A 21,257-nucleotide genomic window follows, 5' to 3' on the forward strand; every position below is an offset into this window, starting at 1 on the left:
GATTAAATCATGTCCTCCACAAAAGTCATGTTCAAATCCTAACCCCTGGGCCTGTGGATATGAACCCATTTGTAAAGATGATCTTTGAAGGTGTTATTGGTTGAGATGTGGTGAAATGAATAAGTTTGGGCCCTAATTCAGTATTACTGAATCCAATATCACCTTATGAGAAAAGGAAATTGGACCCGGAAGCAAGAACCAGATCTGACAGAAAGAGAGAGCTTACCAAGTGATAGAGAATTGCCTGCAAGCCATCACAAGAAGACTACAGATGTTAGAAGAAGCCAATACCCTGATTTGGGGCTTCTAGCTTATAAAACTGTGGGACAACAAATTTCTGTTGTTTTAAACTAGTGAGAGTGTGGGATTTGTTATAGTAGCTCTGGGAAACTAAGACACTGACAAATGTGAAGAGGCATTTCACAATAATTTTTAGTTCTGATGGTAGAATAACCACATAACTAAGCCTGGTGAAAATAATCATGAGCAATCAACTCCATGTTCATAATTGATCTTTTATAGGACATTCATTCAACTGTTAGGCACAGTTCAATACCATCTTATATAATCCCCACCATGACCCAGTGGGAAAGGGACTGTGATTTTGCACATTTTAAAGATGAACTGAGGCACTGAGAAGTAACGTTACCTGCCTGAGGTCACAGATCAAGATAGTGACAGAGTGGGGGTTAAAACCCAGATAGTTTGATTCCTCAGTCCATACATTTAACCATCGTATTGTAGATAAATTTTGAAGTAGAGTCAAATTGTCAGAATCTCATTTTATGTTTTTCATACCAAAGGAAATGCATGAATCATAATTTTCTTGTCTCTTAATATTTTCATTTTGTACAATACCACAGCTCATACTTCCTTGAATAACTTTATTACTAGCTTGTAGTTTTAGAATCTTCTCTGGAAGAGTGAGTTTGGGAGTACAAGGTGGAAAAACTAAAATAACATGGTAACTTCAATGTGTCAAACAGAAGTTGTGCAAAATCTCAGTTTTTAAGCATAATGGGTATAGAATAATGGGTAGTAATAAAGTCCTAAAAATGTAATTGTAGCTTGGTAGTGCGTTAAATATGTATACTGTGGTCTTGTTGACAATTGCATTCATCCCTTTACAAAGCCTTCAGAAGTTGCAGCACAGAAGCATGGATGCTGTTTTGATCTATTTATTACTCTTAAGTGTTCAGAAAACTGTCCCTATTTTCTAATTAACACTTTTAAAGATAAAAAGCTATGTATTAAATCAATCTGAACGATGGTTGTTTGTGAATCCTACAAGATAAGGCAATTTGCATGTTCACTTTGTACTTACAGACTAAATCTGCAAGTCTCCAAAGTAGCCCCTTATATTGTAAGCCTTTGTGAGTATTTGTAACTTGAATGGAAGTTTGGCCTACTACAGAAGCAGTGTAAATTATCTGAAGGGCTTCGTTACTGAACATGATTAAGATACAAAGATATTGGGTTGTTATTTTATATTGTTTGTTGTAGAATTTGAGGAAATTACTTTTAAAATATTGAGGATTATGGGAGACATAACATACAACGAATTTAACCATTTTCAAAAGTAGCCAATTGCCACTCACTTGGGGTAGAATTCTTTTGATATGAATTAAATTGCTTGCTGATGAAATGTACCTTTCAGCGACCTGTTTGAGTCTCAGCTGATGCTGTAATTCACTTTGTGATGTGAATTCCAGCATTAGTGCTGATTTATTATTGTATTTTCAGTACTGATGAGTCAGCAGTATATGACATTTACCAAATTAGACTTTCAAGAACAATGGCGCTGCTCTCATTAAATAGAAGGCTTTGTTGCCTATACAGGCAATTGTTTCCACATGGTCATGGGGTGGTGTGTTCACACTTGGAACACTCTTCAGATAAGTTTTCTTTGCTTTTACAGAATCTCTCTTCATTGGACTTTACATGCTCAATCAACTTTGAAACCATGTGTTAAGGCCCTAGACTTCAAAATCCGAAAAGGGATCCCTTATCTTTTCTAAACAGTTCAACCTGTGCTTTTCCTTTGCCAAAGAAGTCAAGAAACCAGAAATATTATGTTGGCTAGTGAAAATGGTATCAGATTTTTCTTCTTTTCTAATGAAAATTAAAACCAATGCCTTACATAGTTCGAACCCTCACGAATGACTCTGTGAAAAGTAAGACCTTGAAAAGCCACTGGCGCAGTGGGTGTGATGGTGAAAAAGAGAAGTGGGCTGTTCCTGGGGGAAAGAAGATGATTTTTATTATTTCTTTATTAGATAAATTGTTACTGACATGCCACATGCTGTTCAGCTACTATAGGGGCTACAGATATGCATGAAAACATGGGATCTTTGTCTTCATGGAGCTTATACCATAGAAAAGAAGTTGGATAGAAAACAAATAATTCAAAATATATGCAAAATAATGTCAGCTCATAATTTCTATAAGAGCTAGATATGTCCATTAAAATTGAAGTTCTTCGAATGAATGTCAACATTGCAAGATGTGGAAATTGGAAGGTATGTGGAAAAAAATACAATCAATGCAAACTAGGGTGTATAGTTAATAACAACATTGGAATATGCTTCTATTAATTGTAACAAAGGCAATACACCAAAGCTAAATGTCAATAAGAGGAGAATATAACGGGGGAAAATGGAATTCTTCACGTTGTTGTTATTGTTTCTCCCTTTTATTTTTTTATTCTTCGTTTTTTCCCATCTTCTTCTTTCTTTGCAGAAGAAATGGAAATGTTCTCATATAGATTGTGGTAGTGAGTGAATAACCATGTGATTATAGCAGGAGGCAATAATTGTTTATTTAAGGAGAGATTGTACAATATGTGAATAAAACTGTTTTAAAAATAAGCAGAAAGATACAAGTGCTGGAGAAGATGTGGAAAGAGAGGTACCTATTCACTGTTGGTAGGGAAGTAGAATGGTGCAGCCCCTCTGGAGGGCAGTGTGGTAGTTCCACAAGAGGCTAAGTACAGGGTGGCCAGAGGACCCTGCAACAGTTATTAGGCATATTTTTGGAAGAACTGAAAGCAGAGATGCATGGACACCGGTATTCATGATTTGCAATGGATGGAGGTGGCCTATGGGTATATCCACTGATGAATGAGATGCGTGAATTGTGGTGTGTACATACAATGGAATATCGAGCAGATGCAAGTAGGAATGAAGTTTTAAAATATGAAACTAAGTGAATGAATCTTAAGGATGTTATGTTCAGTGAAATAAGCCAGAAATAAAAAGAGACATTTTCTAAGGCCTCACTAATATAGGCTAACTAAAATGTGCAAACTCTGAGAACTGAATTTGAAAGCATAGGTTATCAGAGAATAGAACACGGGCAGAGATTGGGCAATCAACAATCAAGGAGTACAGAATTTTCAATAAGGTTTATTGTAAAGTTTCCTAGTTTATTGTAAAGATTCCTAGAACCATTTTGTAAAAAGCTTCAGAACCAACAGAGTCGAGACAAGACCCAGATGTTTGGAGATGCAGAAAGAAAACAGCAAGGGGAAGCTGCTTGAAACCAGAAACCAAAAGATCAGCAGATGCCGCCATGTGCCTTCCCTGCTGATAGAGGTGTTCCTTCTTGAGTTAAAGTTAACTTCCTCTGTATGCCTTAGGTTGGATACTTCTATGGCCTTAGAACTGTAAACTTAGAACTTAATAAATTCCTTTTTTAAAGGCTGTTCCATTTCTGATATATTGCATTCAGGCAGTATTAGCAAATCAATACACAGGGAAAAGGATGATATTGACTGCCTTTAAAACTTCAATTTCTGGGTACAAAATTTGTATTTTCCATAGTATACTATCTAATTTAACCTGCATATTCAGTTTATTCAAATGACATACTTATTTGGAACTTCAAATAAGGTATGAGATCTTGTTATTCTGTACAGGTTAATGTAATACCGCAGTACATCCCTGAGTAATTTGGGCAAAAAATTAAAAAAAAAAAAAGATTTTCAAAGTTCCCATGAGGGACTAAGAAAAACTATGAAAATATTAAACTTTCCCACCTGAGGAATTCCTGATACTCTCACAAACATTTGGGACACCTAATTTAATAAGATCTCAGGGCTTGCCCTTATGAAATTTACTCATGCAAAGAAAAAGCTAAACTTACTTACAATGACCCCTGAGAACCTCTTTTGTTGCTCAGATATGGCTTCTCTTTCTAAGCCAACTCTGCAGGTAAATTCAATGTCCTCCTCCCTTTGTGGAACATGACTCCCAGAGGTGTAAATCTCCCTGGCAACATGGTATATGACTCCTGGGGCTGAGCCTGGCCCTGGCATCGTGAGATTGAGAAAGTTTTCTAGACCAAAAGAGGGAAAAGAAATAAAACAAAATTTCAGTGGCTGAGAGATTTCAAATAGAATCAGGAGGTCATTCTGGAGGTTATTCTTATGAAATATATAGATATCCTTTTTCAATTTTTGGTATATTGGAGTAACTAAAAGGAAATACCTGAAACTATTGAATTACAATCCAGTAGTCTTGATTTTTGAAGATGATTGTATAATTATATAGCTTTTAAGGTATGACTGTGTGATTGTAAAAACCTTGTGACTGACTCATCCCTTTATCCAGTATTAGTACTCATCATACTCCAGATGAGTAATAAAACATAAAAACAAAAAAAATAAAGAAAGAATAGACAGGAATAAGTGGTATGGGATATTTTGGGTGTAATTTCTATTTTATTTTTTGGAGAAATAAATACCTTCTCAGATTGATTGTGGTGATAAATGCACAAATCTATGATGATGCTGTGAGCCAATGATTGTGTACTTGGGATGATTTTATGGTATATGAATACATCTCAATAAAATTGCATTAAAAATGAGTATCCTGTGTAGTGCAATAGTGGTGCAGTAGCAGAATACTCACCTGCCATGAAGGAGACCCAGGTTCGATTCCCAGGGCCTGCCCATGTTAAAAAAAAAAAAAAAAAAAAAAGAACATCCTGCTGCTGCTGCCTTTTCGATCCAGGACAGCCAGCCAGGCTCACAGCCAAGCTAGGGCTCTACTATGTCCCACACAGAATCCCTGTTTCCCAGTTGTCCACATCCGGGGCTTGATTGATGGTGTGATGGAAGCCAGCCTTGCGGAAGCCTTACAGGAGTTTGAATCCATCAGTTATGTGGTGGCAATGCTTGAAAAAGAGATAGACACTGGTGGAATTTGAAGACATGCTGGGATTTTACAACACAGTGAACTATGCAGCTGATAAACAAATCTACACTGCCAGTCACCCAGATTTTGTCAATTATTCTAACAGCCAGAAGAACTTCCATCCTATGGGGCTTGGATGACTCCAAGAGCATCAGCTGTGTGCTTCTCCTTACCATCCTGAACCCCATTTATTCCATTACTACAGATGTTATTTACACCATCTATAACCCTTGCAGCCCTGTCCAGAGAACTGTCATTTTCCAGAAGAATGGATTTCAAGGCATAGTAGAATTTGATCTGTGCAGAGTGCCCAGTGGGCCAAGGCCTCACTCAATAGGGCTGACATTTACTCTGGCTGTTGTACGCTGAAGATTGAGTAAGCGAAGCCTACACACCTGAACATGTTCAAAAATAATCAGGATACTTGGGACAAGTGGAAAGGGTGACCCTGGCAGCAACCCCAACAAATGCCAGAGGCAGCCCCCTCTCCTGGGAGATCACCCCACAGAATACAGAAGGTCCCACATTGGGTACCACAGACAGTACCATGATGAGGGCTACGGGACCTCCCCCGACACACACACATGATGAAAGAAGATAGATGGGCCCACCAGTGGGGGCCACCGTCGGGGCCCAAGCCACTATGGCCCCCAATATCGTCACCCCCAAACCCTCCTTCACCATCTAAATATGGCCCCCATGCTAACAGCCCTGTGCTCATGGTCTATGGCTTGGATCAATCTAAGATGAACTGTGCCCAAGTCTTTAGTGTCCTGCTTGCTTATATGGCAATGTGGAGAAGGTGAAATGCACAAAAAGCAAGCCAGGGGCTGCCGTGGGGAGATGGCTGATGGGCTATGCTGTAGACTGGACCATCATCCACTTTATGTCAGACAGAAGCTGAAAGTCTGTGTCTCCAAGCAACCAGCCAGCATGTCCATTCAGTCCTACGGGCTGGAAGATGGGTCCTGCAGTTCAAAAGGCTTCAAAGGTTCAGGGAACGATTGGTCCTCCACCCTAGAGCAGGCAGCCAAGAAGCGCAGCCAGCACCACAGCCATGTGCTGCACTTCTTCAGTGCCCTGCTCCTGGAGGTGACGGAGGAGAACTTCTTTGAGATCTGTGACAAACTGGGAGCGAATCATCATCTTCTGTGGAAGTGTTCTCAGGCAAAAATGAACGCAGCTCCTCTGGGCTGCTAGAGTGGGAGTCAAAGAGTGATGCCCTGGAGATGCTAGACTTCCTGAACCATTACCCTATGAAAAACCCAAAGGGTCCATACCCTTACTCCCTGAAGTTTTGTTTCTCCGGCTCAGCATGCCTTCTAATTAGGTGCCTAGGAAGAATTTCATCTGAGCAGGAAAACAATTTTCTTACCTTTATGCCATTTCCTTTGCAAAAGTTCTATATTCCTTTTTTTAATGTTAGGTTAGTAGGGACTTAACCATAGTGGAAATGCTGGAAGTTGGGAGGGGGAGAGGAACTGATATTTCCCAACATTAAACTTCACTTTTTAAAGATTATTGCGCATGTGATTTTCTTCCTGTTCATACATTTGTTCTGCCCATGTACTTTTTTTTTTCTGTTTTTTTTTTTGCATGGGCAGGCTCCAGGAATTGAACCTGAGTCTACAGCTAGCCCATGTACTCTTGACACACTTCAATGTGTTTGAAAAATTTAAAAAAAGAAATAAAAATAAAAAATAAAAAAATGAATAGCCTTAAAAGACTGAAACTATATATATTTGTGACATTAAAAAAGTTCTTTAAACTTCATCAAAAGCAAATGAACTAAAACCTGTTTATCCCAACACAATACTGAGCCCATTTTAATAGAAAGAAGCTTCTTTAACATATCTTAAAACAATAACTGCTTCTTAGGAACCCATGCAAAGTTTTCATATTTTAGGTTCAATTATAAATTCAAACTAATCATCACAGCACTTCCCAGCATGTTATATTCTGACTCTAAATCTACATCATTGCTGAATATTCTGGGAAATTTGCTGGTGATCCAGCCCACAGAAAGAACATCTAGACAATCTTTCGAGGCCTTGTTTATCACTATTTTTAGACGACTAACAAAATTGTAGTTTTTTTCTTTATTATATAATTATTATAATGAGATTAAGTATGGACAAATAAAGCATATTAGCAACTCAGATCCTGAAGCAGTGGATCTCAGCATTTGGCTTTCTTTCTCCCTGCAAAACACATGGCAGATGATGTTCACACATGGAACATAGTTCCAGGGACGTTTAAGGCTCTTTGCAATCCCCAGGACACTAACTGTACCTCCACCCCCTCCTCATTCACTCAAGAATGCAAATGGGAATATCAATGAGTGCAAATTAAATTATTATAGGAATAACCTTGAATCCTCTCCTCTAATTTATTTTTGAGTAAATCAGTTGAAAATAACTTTTAATCACAAATTACTTGTGGCCCACCTCCCAATGAATCACAACAAATGTGTATGCCACACAGTGCAGTTAGAACCACTGACCCAGATAGACTAATTCTTATGAAGTGAGATAATCATGTGCTATGAATTTTTAGAAATTCATTATGTAGTTAAACACCAATAACCAAAGCCAACCAGTGCCATAATTTAAACCCTTAGTTTGCGTTATTGCTTTAGTCTACTCTTACTTGGCATCCTTTGTCTCTTTCATGCTCACCATTTGGTGTTAGGAATGGTTGCACTGGTCAGCTCTCCCTTGCACCAGTACTTCCTTTCCCTGTGGTCTCTGCAGCTTTCAGACCACCACTGACAAGGTGTTAATAAGTGGAAGTAGTTACCTCAGGTCGAATGTTCTTGCAGCCACACTGCAAGCAGTCACTTCAGTGGAAAGCTTGGTGGTCCCTGCCAGCTCCTCTGGTCTGCAGATGTCTCAGGATGCAGTCCCACCCTTTCTTGGTTGTAGCAATAGGCTTTGCAAATGACTAGCATGCCAGAATTGTAACAGACCTTAAGGTGGACTTCAACAAAAGGTAGGAAAATTGTGGGGTTCAGAACAATATTTTTTAACATTTGAAATACTTCAAACAATTTTTAAAGAATTCCTTCTTTTTCTATTCAGGTGGGGACCTTTTGTTCTTTCTGTGAATGAATCCTTTGCTTGTTTTGGGTAAATGTGGTTTTACATACTCTAAGTTAACCATAAATCCTTCTGAAAATGCAAACTGAAAGCACACTTCCCTTCTCATTAAATGCCATTATTCCAAGGGAAAGATCTAAGTATAACTGTAACAGGATCTAAGCAGAGCTGTAAACCAGAAGTACAGGACTGCCTTGTAAACAGTACAACATGAGAAGACTAGGGAAAGTCTGTCTCTCAGAGCTGATTCAACAGGCAACTGCTGCATGAAGGAAAATCTATATATTGGGTTAGTTGCTTAAACCCAAATAACATACCTATGTAGCTTTGTAGGAAAATTTGTTAATTATCATGAAACAGGAAGCAACTTTGACAGAAAATGAAATCACTTCATATCAGTTCCCTATGGGAAATGTGACTGCTCTTTGACAGGTAGTATTATTCTGTTGTAGCTTTATTTTTCCACATTTTAGAGAATGATTGAAATCTTTTTGTAGAATTTAGGAGTTCCATGGGCATTAAAAAACGCTTGGCTTAAAGGAAATTTTTAAAAATTCAAGACAGGTAAGAGAAGAATGAGAAAGGAAAAAAGAGAGTAAGGACAAAGACTGGAGAGGAACAAACACTGAAAAAGGAAAGGAGGGAGAACAGGAGAAGGGAAGGAAGTAGACTAAAGAGGACACAAAATATGGAAGTTTATTGGCAGTACAGTTACTTAAACACACTGGATTTTCAGAATGGACCAGGAAAAAGTTAGAAAGCACAGGTGTTTCTGTAATTGTAATACACTGGGAAAATTCACACTGTTAAATGAGCCTCAAATTCCCGCGTCTACCTGCGTGATACAGAAACACACTGCCATTATGCTGGGATATAATAAAAAAGATGCCAAAATAATTGCATGTGAATGGAAGACTTGTGAGATTCTTCTTTGTGCTCCTTTAGTACAGAATCAAAGAATCTGTACATTTATATTTTAAATGCCATTAATGGAAAACATTTGTAGCATGTTTTGGTTGAATAGTTTTAAGAACACACCACTATTTTGGTAAGAAAATGAATTTTAAAGCATGAGAAAGGTTTTACATTAATTTTTTTCAAGGAGAAATACTTCAAAGGTTAAATGCTTAAATCCAGTCCACAATCCTAGGGATTGCAAGTCAGAAAAATGCTGAGGTTATGATGCAGAACGAGAAACTGGGAAACAATTTGCTTGAAGTCTAGGATACAGGACTTAAAAGGACACACAAGGGTAGTGAATAACAAGATATAAAACTAAAGAAGATAGTTAGTCCCTCGTTTACAACGTAGATGTAAAACAACAAGCCTAGCAGTCATAGTTGAACTATATAGTTATAGTTCAGATTAACTATATACTATGAGCATTTGCTTTATGAGATTACTATTTACAGGAGGACATACCATATCTGAATGTCTATAAGAGTAAGTCATCCTATACGTGACAAACCTTTTTCTTACATTGGAAATATTTGGTTCCACTGTAAATTGTTTTGTTAATGGAGACAACATTGGAGAAAATTTTCCATCTCCATAATGCTGGTCTATCCTAGCCTCATGGTTAGAAATCAAGATTTCTAAAATCTTGGCTTAACACGAACACATAGTTCTATTTCTATTTCTACAAGCATGAATTTTGTATTCTGTTGGATCTCCATTAGTCAATCTCTAAATGGAGAAAACAGAAAAGGTAAGCATTATGGAGTTGCTGATCTGCACTCTATTATGGAGCTATCCTTGCCCAGGTTTAAAGATTTGTTTAGAGAATTTAAATATAAACATCTGCACATGTGTAAATATTGGAGGAAAGGAAAGAGGAAGAAATATGGAAAATGTTTGTCCTAAAAAAAAATCATTTCTTAAATGTATAGCATTTAGTGTAATCTCCATTAGACAGGTATTCTTTGTTTTCCACTGTCAGTATAATACACTGAGAGTAAATGATGCTTAATTTTTTAAAAGTCATAAATTTTTTCTTGGTGTTACTCCTCTTAACCACAAAGTTACTACTGCAACAGTATGGTGGCTGCTCACACTGCTCCGAAGTTGGTAAGTCTAAACGCCCAAAAAAGCATAAACATAGGATAAAGGTAGATGCTATTGTATGAAGGGCAGTTAATGTGTGCTTCAAGGGTGGCAGGGAGGGTGAAAGGAAAGTGCTGCTTTTATTCTTTTAACCTGGTTTGTTAATGCATCTTTGCACAATTTATTCACTTCTAGCATTTAAATGCATGTGTAAATCCTCTGAGGGCTAAGTAATGTCATTACTCTTTTGTGGTACATTATTATTATGCATATATCCCAGTTTGGCCAAAAATTCTCCTTTGCTCCTTCTTCATTAAATAACAACAAACTGTGAGGGTTAGTTCTGCATCAGCACTTCAATTTCCTCACGGAAAATTGTCCTTCTTTCTTTTTGGTTTCTGAGCACCCAAGCCAATATCACTGATGCCTTGTTATATAACAAAAGGAAATAAAGGCAACTTGAGCGGTAATCTGGCTTCGCCTGCTTATTCTGGATGCCATTTTGATCTGTACCACTCAGACTACAAGCATTGTTTCCTCGCAACCCTATAAATGACAGAATACGGCAATTGAATATGCCAGTCTCCTAGTCCTAGCTCATTGCCAAATCTGCTAGGAGATTTAGCCCAATATCCACACCAGCTTCTAGAACAAAATGTGTCCTTGCTAAGAAAATTCTTACTGTCCCAGTCAGTCTCCCTTCTCTTTGAAACCTAAATTATCTAACTGCGCATCAGAGATTGCTGGGGTCCCAGCTGCTTATTCAAAGGGCATCAGCCTGCCACGTCCCAGGTACCTCTCTGTGGAGAGTTACAAAAGCCTGGCTAGAGTCAACTCTGTGTCCTAATCCTGAATATGAATTGGATATCTCTCAAGCATCTACTGGGACCAAAGACCAAAAACTCTATTATATAGAGTTATATATTAACTCCAGCAGCCTTTTTCATGAGCTAATAATAGACGTTTTAGATATGTTTGACTGGAATTTTCAGATTCACTGAATTGATCAATGTCAGATAAGTGGGGAAAGTAACTGAGTGGTTTATGCATTGATCTGTCATCGATGGAGCTGTAGATCAGATGGCAACATGATCATTTTTAGCGCAGCTCTTTCCTTCCTTTGCTCCACGCATCAGATGAAGCGCCCATTTGCTGACTAGAAATTCACAGTTGAGGTCGACTGATGATGCAGTGCAAAGAAGCCTGTTCTGTTCCTCTGCTCACGAAGAAACCATGCCAACCTTCACCTTTAAATAGCTACAAATTTAATTATGCAATATTTGGAAATAAAGTTCAGTCACAGTTCACTAATAAGTTTTACGCCACCCCACCCCCAGAGGAAAAGAAATTAACACTAAGTAACTATCACAAAAGACAACTCAGTGCCCGGCTGCAATGTAAAATGAAGCATTTATTTGAGCAAAATCTAATCAATTAAACTAGGTTACAACTAAAAACACACTAAATTTTTAAGGGTGTTTTTTTTCTTTCCCTATTTCACAGTAAAACCTTTGAAAATTATGAATTAATTTAAGCAAACGGAACAAAAGCTGAACGCAAAGAAGGTACAGTAGCTACTTTCTTGAAAACAAAACAATCTTTTCATTCCTGCCATTTGTCTGAATTCTTCCTCCGGGCAAGCTGGACAGCTGCACTAGTAGGTTTTTTAGTCATGGGTTGTAAGCCCCACCTGGCTAGATTTGTTTAGCAGACAGCTGGCAAAATTAAATAAAAAGAATGGGGACACAAAATGCTTCCAAAAAAAGCTGAGAGAATACTTTTTGGATGTTTTAGCCTTTTGGAGGTTTATGGTTTTCTCTCTACATTTTTTTTCTCCCCTATATTCACAGGCTGCTACTATATGTGAATATATCTCATGGATATTTACTCTCAAATATAGCGCCATGACGGAGGTAAAATGCAGCAGAAATGAAAACATCAAGTAAGCATGTCTTGAACGACTTTTTTAAAAAAAGAAATACCAATTTGCAGTTTATAAGTCCCCAAGAATGACATCAGTTTTAAATTAGCATTTTTTTTTATTTCTGCATTTTCTTTGCTATTTTTTTAAAGCCAATAAAATAGATTTTCTTCATCTGGAATGTTCTTTCTAGCTAAAAGATAAGAAGGAGTCTAAATTGTGGGAATGGCATCCTTCTGCATCTGTTTCTCTCACAAACCTATCAAATATCTAATTTTTGGCATGACTGCTGGCTCCGACAGGGGGATGACATAAACCAGCTTTGTGGTTACATGTTTCACTTTTAATCTCATGGAAACAAAAATCAGCACTGAAATGTCCCTTTACATGTGACAATTTGGGACTCTTTTCCAAAAGCCCAGGCAAAGGGGCGTTAACCTGGGTTTAAGCTTAACACAGAGCATATGCAGAAGTGGCATGCATTTTTATACTAAAAGACACAAGCAAACCTGCCTTCAGTAGAGCTTTGTTACCATCTGAAACAGGAACTCAAAACAATTCAAGTCAGTGGCAACAAGATGTGAAGGAGGACTGAAACCCTATACAGGAATCGAGAGGTTAAACAGCTCACTTAATAACCACACATCTTCTGCATGTTCTATCTCTTTCCATAAATATGGAAGGACGAGTGGAATATTTCAACCATCATGGGTTTCACTACTTAGCATGGGGAGAATCCAGGCTTTTCATTAAACACAGTAAATATAGTACGGAAGGCTCAAAAAAAAACCAAGATGGTTTGGACGTGATCCTGGTTGGAGGAGCTCCATGAAATAGATTCCAAGTGCTTATAAATGAGCAAGGGGGAGAGGGCATGCTTGCCTTAAAGAAGACAGCACGATGGAGAAATCTTAATGCAGAGAGCCCGGCTAGTACCCATGACATAACAAGGCTCTCCAGCTACTCCAAGTAGAAAACTACTCAGATGTTCAAATCTATTTTCATAGTCCATGGAAATATACTGAATATTAAGGACTTGATCAGGAAACAAACTCTTTAATTTGCTTTCCCGAGCAAAGGCCTAACTTGGCCCCTCTCCACCCAGCCTATGCATCTCCACGCAATGTAGACTTGATGGAGCCCGACGTGACCCGTTCACTGCAGAGGCCGGGTTCTCCGGAAGCACTGATATCAGTATCCTACACTTCAAATACAAGAAAGATCTGGGCGGACTTAATCCCCCAGGCCCAAGTAAACGGAGCGTGGTGTCTAGGGAGGCTGCTGGCAGGGAGCAAAAAAGACAGCGTCACTATATATGCTTCCACAGGCAAGCAAAATGGGTCCCCATCAAAGACTAAGAAAACAGGCGTGGTGAGAAGGAGCCAGGTCACTCTAGGATTCTGTCTGACCCTTAAAGACAATCCAATCTTGGCTGTCATCTGACAGCGTTCTATTTAGTTTGATAGATACAATTACATCTATCTAGCCAGATAATTACAGTACTGTGTATCGTCCATTTATTGGTGGCTTAGCAGAATTAAAAGCTATAAAATCCTTTTGTGTGAGCTACGGGGCTTTCCTTTTCTTCCTTAATACAGATTTCCTCTCCCCCTCTCCCCCTGCCTGTGGAAAAGAAAAGGGAAAGTAGTCCCCGTAAATTGTATATTCTGATTCTGACTTATTTTGTAAACGTTTTATATGAATACATCAAATCTGTCCTAGATCAACTTGCATCTCAGCCAACTTCTTTACTAAAGAAAATTGATTCTTGTTTACTTCTTTCAGTAAGGAGAATCAGGATGAATTTTAATAGGATAACCCCCTACTGTTAGAAAATCTCCCTCCTTTGGCTGTGGGAGCTTTGAAATTCGTAAATCAGAAATAAGCCTGTAGTTAAAAAAAAATTTTTTAGACCAAAAGGAAAGAATTCGACAAGTTTCATGCTCAACCTTATAATTGCTCAACATCCATATTTTTTCCTGTTTTCCTCACCCCAGTGAGCAGTACATTATTCTGATACTTTGTTAAAAGACCTTTAATTACAAATTGACCTTCAATTTTTAACAGAATCGCCCACCACCAGGCAGTATTTTATTTCTGGATGAAAATTAATATTGTCCTTTTCTATTTCAGCACATATAAGCATTTATGTAGAGATAGGGGTAGACTACTTAGTAAAACGAATATCCATGGGAGAAAAAGAGTGGTTGCCTAAATGTTAATGCTATTCACTGAAATGAATGAGCAAAAGAGGTTATTATTTTGAATAGAGGCAAACACATTGCAATGGAAATGCTATAGTATAGATTCCATAGATATCTTCCAGGATATCATCATATCTTTCTTTTAGCAAGAGAAAATGTACTGCATTATTTATTGGGTTAAACAACACTATGTGTTCTTGTAAAGATCTTTTTTTATTTTTATTTCTAAAGTTAAATTCATAACATGACAGGAGATTATTAATTTCTTCCACTACCTAGAGTTTCAAGTCATTGATTTTCCTAATCCATTAAATGTATGTTTTCTACGCTTAAGGAATCAAAGAGACCTGCAGACTCTATATATTTACCCAGGGATCACTAACCTGGTGGTGAAATGTAACCAGATTTTGTGTGGAATGGAGCAATTACTGGGTGCCAGTAACACGATGTGTAGAGGGGGAAATGAAGGCTAGCTCATTCGAAGGAAACTACAGGGGAATTTTAGATCAGCAGAATGCAATTATCCAAGTTGGAATTGTTCCAGGACACCAAAGCGAACTCTAAAGGTGGGTAAATTGAACAGCATTTCTTCTCAATTGCAGGACAAGCAACCACATTCCCAACAAGACTAGTGCTTGTTCTATTTATTTGTCTTTCCTCTGTAAATACTGCTGGCCAAATGCTGGCCACTGTCACAGGCAATGGAGTGTGTCGATCATTTCTTCAGAATTGAGGGCATCAGGTCTACTAATAGGCACACGACCCTCACCCTTCAGAGTTCCAAAAAGTGGAAGGCATTTTTAGAATCTGTTTCAAGATGCAGTGCCATTTGTACACCAAGTCATTTTACATTTCAACTGGGCACTTGGGATAGATTCTATTTCCCAAGCCCCCTTGTCTCAGTGTGAGAGCATATGACTGCGTGCTGGCCAGTGGATCTGGGCAGAAATATAGTCGACTGCTAGTCTGCCCAGAAGCCATCCCACTTGATCTCCTTCTTTTCCTCTCCCTTTTTCCCACCCCCACCCCTCATTTTACACTCATTTTTCTGAAAGGGAAGGACTCTGGAGATGGTGGAATAAAGGAGATCCTGCTTGGAGAATAGACACCCAGGGGAGCCACTCAATTATATGAGACCATGACATGAACAACAGCAACGAGGACAAAAACTTTTATTGTGTTAAGTCACTGAGACTCCAGAGTTTTTGTTGGATGAGCTAGAAATCCTTACTTGACTAAAGACCACGACAGAAAAGGAATTCCTTTGAATTCTAGAGTTGAGAGAGTTGAAAATCATTCCAGAAAACAAGGAGGTGTAAGATGTATACTTTCATTCATTGCTGGTGGGAGTGTACATTTTTACAATGTTCTGAAGCAAAACCTGGCAAAATATGTTAAAGTTGGAAGAACTTTACATAGTCTTATACTTCAACTAGTAACTCTACTTCTAGAATCTATCCTCAAGGAAAATTCGAGACAAGTAATCAATATTTTTGTTCTTCAGAGCGTTGTTTATGCAAATAAAAATACTGTACAACATTGATGTCAACAACAGAGGGATAGTTAACTAAATGTTGGTTACATCTTCATTATAAAATATTATGCACTCACTAAGTAATGTGCAGTCAGTGGCTATTTTAGTCATTTATTTATTCAGCAAACTAATGTTTACTGAGTACCTATTATATGCCAGGCATTACTCTAGATGCTGGAAATACAATAATAAACAACAAAAAAGTTGCCTGTTATTCTGATGTGCATTTTTTAGTGAGTATGACAGATATTGTACAATAAGTAAAACAATTAATTAATTAAAAATTAATACTAGTAAAGAACTGGAAAAATGCTCCATTGAGAACTTTTAAGTAAAAAAAAAAAAAAAAAAAAGACATGCAAGAATGGCATACCTCTAAGGAATGCAGAATGTTCAGTAAGGTTGATTGTAAAGATTTGGAAATGGATAGCATAATACAGTGTGATGGTTACAGTACTATAGGTGCAATTACCAAAGGCAGTGTGAGAAAGTTAGAGTCATGTATGTCATCAGAAGGAAAGCTAGAGAATAAAACTGGGACTGTATAACTTAGCAAAACCCACAATGGGCAACAATAGTGGCTAATTCTATAAATATAAGAAAGTTCTTACATGAACTAGAGCAAATGTATGTCTCTATTTCAAGGCGTTAATGATAGGGTGGTTTATGTGAAAAATTCCAATTCATGTAAACTAGGGTCCATAGTTAACAGAAACACTGTGATATTTTTGCAGCAATTGTAACAAAGTCACTATACCAAAGAGAAATGTTGATAATCGGGTGATATAAGAGATATGGGATTTTTTTCTTTAGAAGAAATGAGAACGTTCTCATATTAACTGTAGTAGGAGACGCACAACCATATGATGATACTATGAGCCATTGATTGTATCCTTTGGAGGGATTATATGGTATGTGAATATATCTCATTAAAATTGCATTAAAAATAAAAGAACTGCATACCACCACACACATGCTCACACTGTCAAAGAAAAATCTGCACAGGACAAAGGGAAAGAGGCAAGGATGACAATATTCAAAGTTACATGCAATCAAGAAGAGAAAACCCAAAGGCTATTGTAATAGAGAGAGAGAAAGAGACTAGAAGTCTACAGAAAGCTATCATGATTGAGAGAAGAGAGAAAGAGAGAGCACAGAAGGCTACCACAATAGAGAGGAGAGCGTGGGTTCATCATCTCTGCTGAAGCAGAAGGCGAGAGAGTTTTTGAGGACTAAGATGAGCTCATGGCAAACTACTGGAGGGAAGGTCAAGCAATGGGGAGTATCTACTACATGATGTTAGCTCCCAAGTTTACTGCAGTAGCAGGTGGGACATGTTCTATCTCGATTGTTTAAGGGTCAAGGTGAGGGAGGTCAGGAGGTTAGAGACAAGGAGAAGCCTATCTGAAGTTTCGTTAAGCTAAGGAGATGTCAAGGCTACCTTGGTCAGTAACACAAGGTGTAGGGAATTTCTTAGCTTGTTTTCCAGCATCACTCGTACAGTAAAATTTAACATTGTCAACACATACACATACACACCCTACACACTGACCTATAGAGAGACAAAGACTGGAAGGACAAATTGTAAAATTCTAGCCTATGCATATGCAGCTTTTCTAATCATAAGCAACTCAAAGTCCATGAAACATAAACTAGTTGCATTGCTGACGTCTGGATGTGAAATATTAGTGTGCAGCACTGGTGTGGAGGAATCAATTTACATAGAGTACAAATGTAGTTGGGCAGCCAACCAGCAGGCACTTCTCAAAATGATGTTCTTGTTACAAATCAAGTAACACTGTGCAAAGAGATTTAAATTATCAAAAGAAAACACTGTTTTGATACAAAAAGATTTTTTCAAGAAAAAAGAGGAGTGATGGGTTTGGAACAGATAGCAACTGCCAGTGCTGTTAATGGAAGTGGAAAGAAAGTAAAGAGCCTAGAACAGTAATGGAGTTATGGTTCTTATGGAAGTCGGGGGTTTGATGAATGGGTTCATCATCTCCTGATCCTGGAAGTAACAAAGTAATTTGTGGAACTGTTTCAGCCAGTGCTCCAGGGAATGCAAAAATTACTCATTAAGTGAAATATTAAAGAATCACTAGTGGTCTGAAAGAAACACTTAAATTTTCCATCATGATTTGCTATATTTTCAGAGGCAACTTATACTCTATGGTGGATGGGTTAGTATGCCAATTTTTTAAGTGCTCAGTATGTCCACCTCTTGTCAAATGTCTATTACCACATGCCATACTTTTGGCAGTGATTATTCTATACCGAGTAATTTAGGATTATTTTTGTTTTAATCTTCATGCACTTCTGTTTTCTTAAAAATTTCTACAAAGAGCATGGCTTGCTTTAAAATGTACTCAAAAACAAGGATGCCTGCGTGCTTCAATGGCAGAATTCCCACTTTCCATGCAGGAGACCTGACTTTGATTCCCGGACCATGCACCCAAAAAACAAAAAATGTACTAACAGCAACAATAGTAAAGATATATAAATACCAAGCGTATTCCTATCTCTTTGCACATTAGGACTGTAAGTGAGACTGTTTAGCCATGACTGCAACTCTACTTCCATACCATCAATGGTGTCAAATGACTAGCCCAAGCTCATAACAATCTCAGGCCCATGAGTTTAGGTACTGCCTCTGGACTCTGGCTCATGTCCCTTCTAGACTCACAAACCATAAAGTTGCTTGGTCTGCTAAAATGCTGACCCCCTCCAGGAAATCCATTCACATTCATTCAGTCATCATTTCTGATTAGAGCTCCATACCTTTAAGTGACATCTACAGATAGCATTTGAGAAGCAACCTATCGATAGTGATAGGAGAGTTTTTCATAATTAAACTCAACAGAAACTTCTTGGGCATTATGCACACATGCAGAAGGATCTGAAATCCTGGATGTATCTCACCAGAACTAACTCTGTTGGCAACAGTGGAGAAGCTCTAATTCAGAGGGTTGGAAGAAATCTAAGTAAGGCATCTAGTCCCTCACCCTGCCTCCAGGCATTTTTCCAGGCAGATGGGTATTTATCCTGTTCTTGAAGCTCTCCACTGATCTGAGGGAAAAAGACAAGGGTATTTATATCCATGATGTTTTCTTACCAAATGTGTAATATTTGCCACCTACACCATCTGCAGCAGTTCAGAATGTAGTAAGATTGAAAGTTAAACCCATTGATTTCAGGAAAGATAATGAAATAAAAATATTTTGCATTATATAATATCATTTTCCTCAAAGCTTTTGATGAAGAATTCATAAAACAGCTTCAATAATTTAGGGTAAAGATGAAGCATTTGCTTGGCAGTTAACAATCAATGCAATTTTCAGAATTTAGAGAGAAAAATTCAGTCATCAGTTGCTATTGTCAGCATGGTTTATATAAAACATTAGAGCAAGGCTACAACCTTTCTTTCTGGACAGGACATTTAGCTATGCTTCATTCCATGGCTTTTAACCACAGCTTACCTCAAATGGGCATCTTTAGGCACAGTTTAAGAAAATATTAATAAATTTCAAAAAATTAATGTTTTTGAGAATGGGGAACTTCTTTCCTGTGCCTATAGTTAACAAACACCATCACTTTCTACATAAAATAAGCCCAATTATTAAGTGTTTGGATACAGAAATGAAATTTGAAGATGTCCTGGCCAGAATTTATAAAGAACCGCCCAAACCTCAATCCCTTTATCCTCTTATTCATGCAACTTATTTCTTTAGCATTTGAAACTTGAGTTATTTAAAGTTCAGCAGGCCACTTTCCCTGATGCCCAGTGTATTTATTGATGATGCTTAATAAGCCCTGGTAAATCTACTGATGCTTGACAAACCCCAGGTTTGTTTTCTGAATATCCATGTTCTTGACCTGGTCTCAGCCTGTCAAGCCTGTTAGCTGATGAAAAAGTGGTACCATCTCCACCCAAACAGGGTTCAGAGCTCCTAGCACCCCCAGACAGTCTCAGGGTCTGTGTGGGAACACAGTCAAGCCAATGAATGTGAGCTAGATCTGTAAGAAACCTTGAGTCTGCGGACCCTACTCTGAGCCTACAGGTCAACCACAGAAAACCCTGTTTTCAGTATCCACCCTTTAGTTCTAGGTATTAGATAAGTGACTCCATCCTTAAAGTCCCTGGGCTCAATCCTACAAGGCATTGGAAACTATGAGGTCTATTTCTTTAGGAAACCCCCTTTCCCAAAGGTTATTTACAACTGGGAGTAAGTCAGGCATTCAGAACTTACCCTAGAATGACTTCAGCCCAGCCATTATTAAAGGAACCATGATTTTCAACATGAGTCACTGAAAAGGGTGAGTTATATAAGGCTCATTCTCCCTCATAGAGGATTGGTGAAAATGAACAAACGTAGCTATGCACATAGTGTGCATACAATGGCCAAATGTGTAAAACTTTTCTGCATGTGAGTTGTCGTTCTTTCCCAATAAATGGGCAGGGAATTAACTGAGAAGCAACATTTGTTATATATTGGAAAGAGAATCACCAGTAGCCTAAAAACCAAAGTTCTAGTTGTGTCCTGCCACTTGACACTGGTAGATAATGGGTTTAAATTTCTTCATATATAATTGGAAATACTGCTGTGGAAAATAGTCAGATCTCACAAAGCTCTAGATGTGACGCAAGCCGGGAGCTTCCAAAGAAAAGGATAGAGTGAACTGAGCCAGGCGAGGTAGGTAGTCTACACTCATTTCAGTGAGACAGTAAACCCAAAGCCAGTACTAGCCAGTATGAGTATCAAAAAGTTTCAATCAAAAGGTGAGAGCACATTTTCTTTAGGTTGTTTATTCAGAGGTGGATGGAAAAAAATGGCAAAATTGGGTCCAGCCCCGGTGCCCTGACTGGCAGGACCTAGCAGGAGGGGAAATAGCAGGCCCCAGTTGACTGGGATGGGGGGCAAACTGGCTTCTAATCCAGGGGAGAACAACAAAGGAAACAAGGACCAAGGAACCCAGCCAGATCACAGGAAGATCAGGAAAGGTACTGCACACGGAACACAACAGGTAGAAGTGGGGGCTGGCCTGGTAAACTGTAGCTTGTTAGGGAACACCATCTGCTGTTTTCCTACTGTGTACACTCTGCCAGGCATATCCCAACATTACCTCGTCTGTTTCTTATATAACCCTCAGGTAACCATTGCACACTAAGGGAACAAATAAGTCAGTGCAGCATTTCCCATGTTCTGTATCAAAGAGTTCTGTGACTAAATATGTAGCTTAGAAACAGCTTTATTAACTAAT

At 38.3% G+C, this 21,257-nt stretch overlaps 1 pseudogene; it reads left to right on the forward strand.

Moving 5' to 3' along the window:
- Positions 1-2,487: 2,487 nt before the first annotated feature.
- On the forward strand, positions 2,488-8,138 carry LOC143675743 (heterogeneous nuclear ribonucleoprotein L pseudogene; annotated as a pseudogene).
- The last annotated feature ends 13,119 nt before the right edge of the window (positions 8,139-21,257 follow it).

Source organism: Tamandua tetradactyla, chromosome 3 (genome assembly GCF_023851605.1).
Source record: "Tamandua tetradactyla isolate mTamTet1 chromosome 3, mTamTet1.pri, whole genome shotgun sequence".
Taxonomy (NCBI): Eukaryota; Metazoa; Chordata; class Mammalia; order Pilosa; family Myrmecophagidae; genus Tamandua; species Tamandua tetradactyla.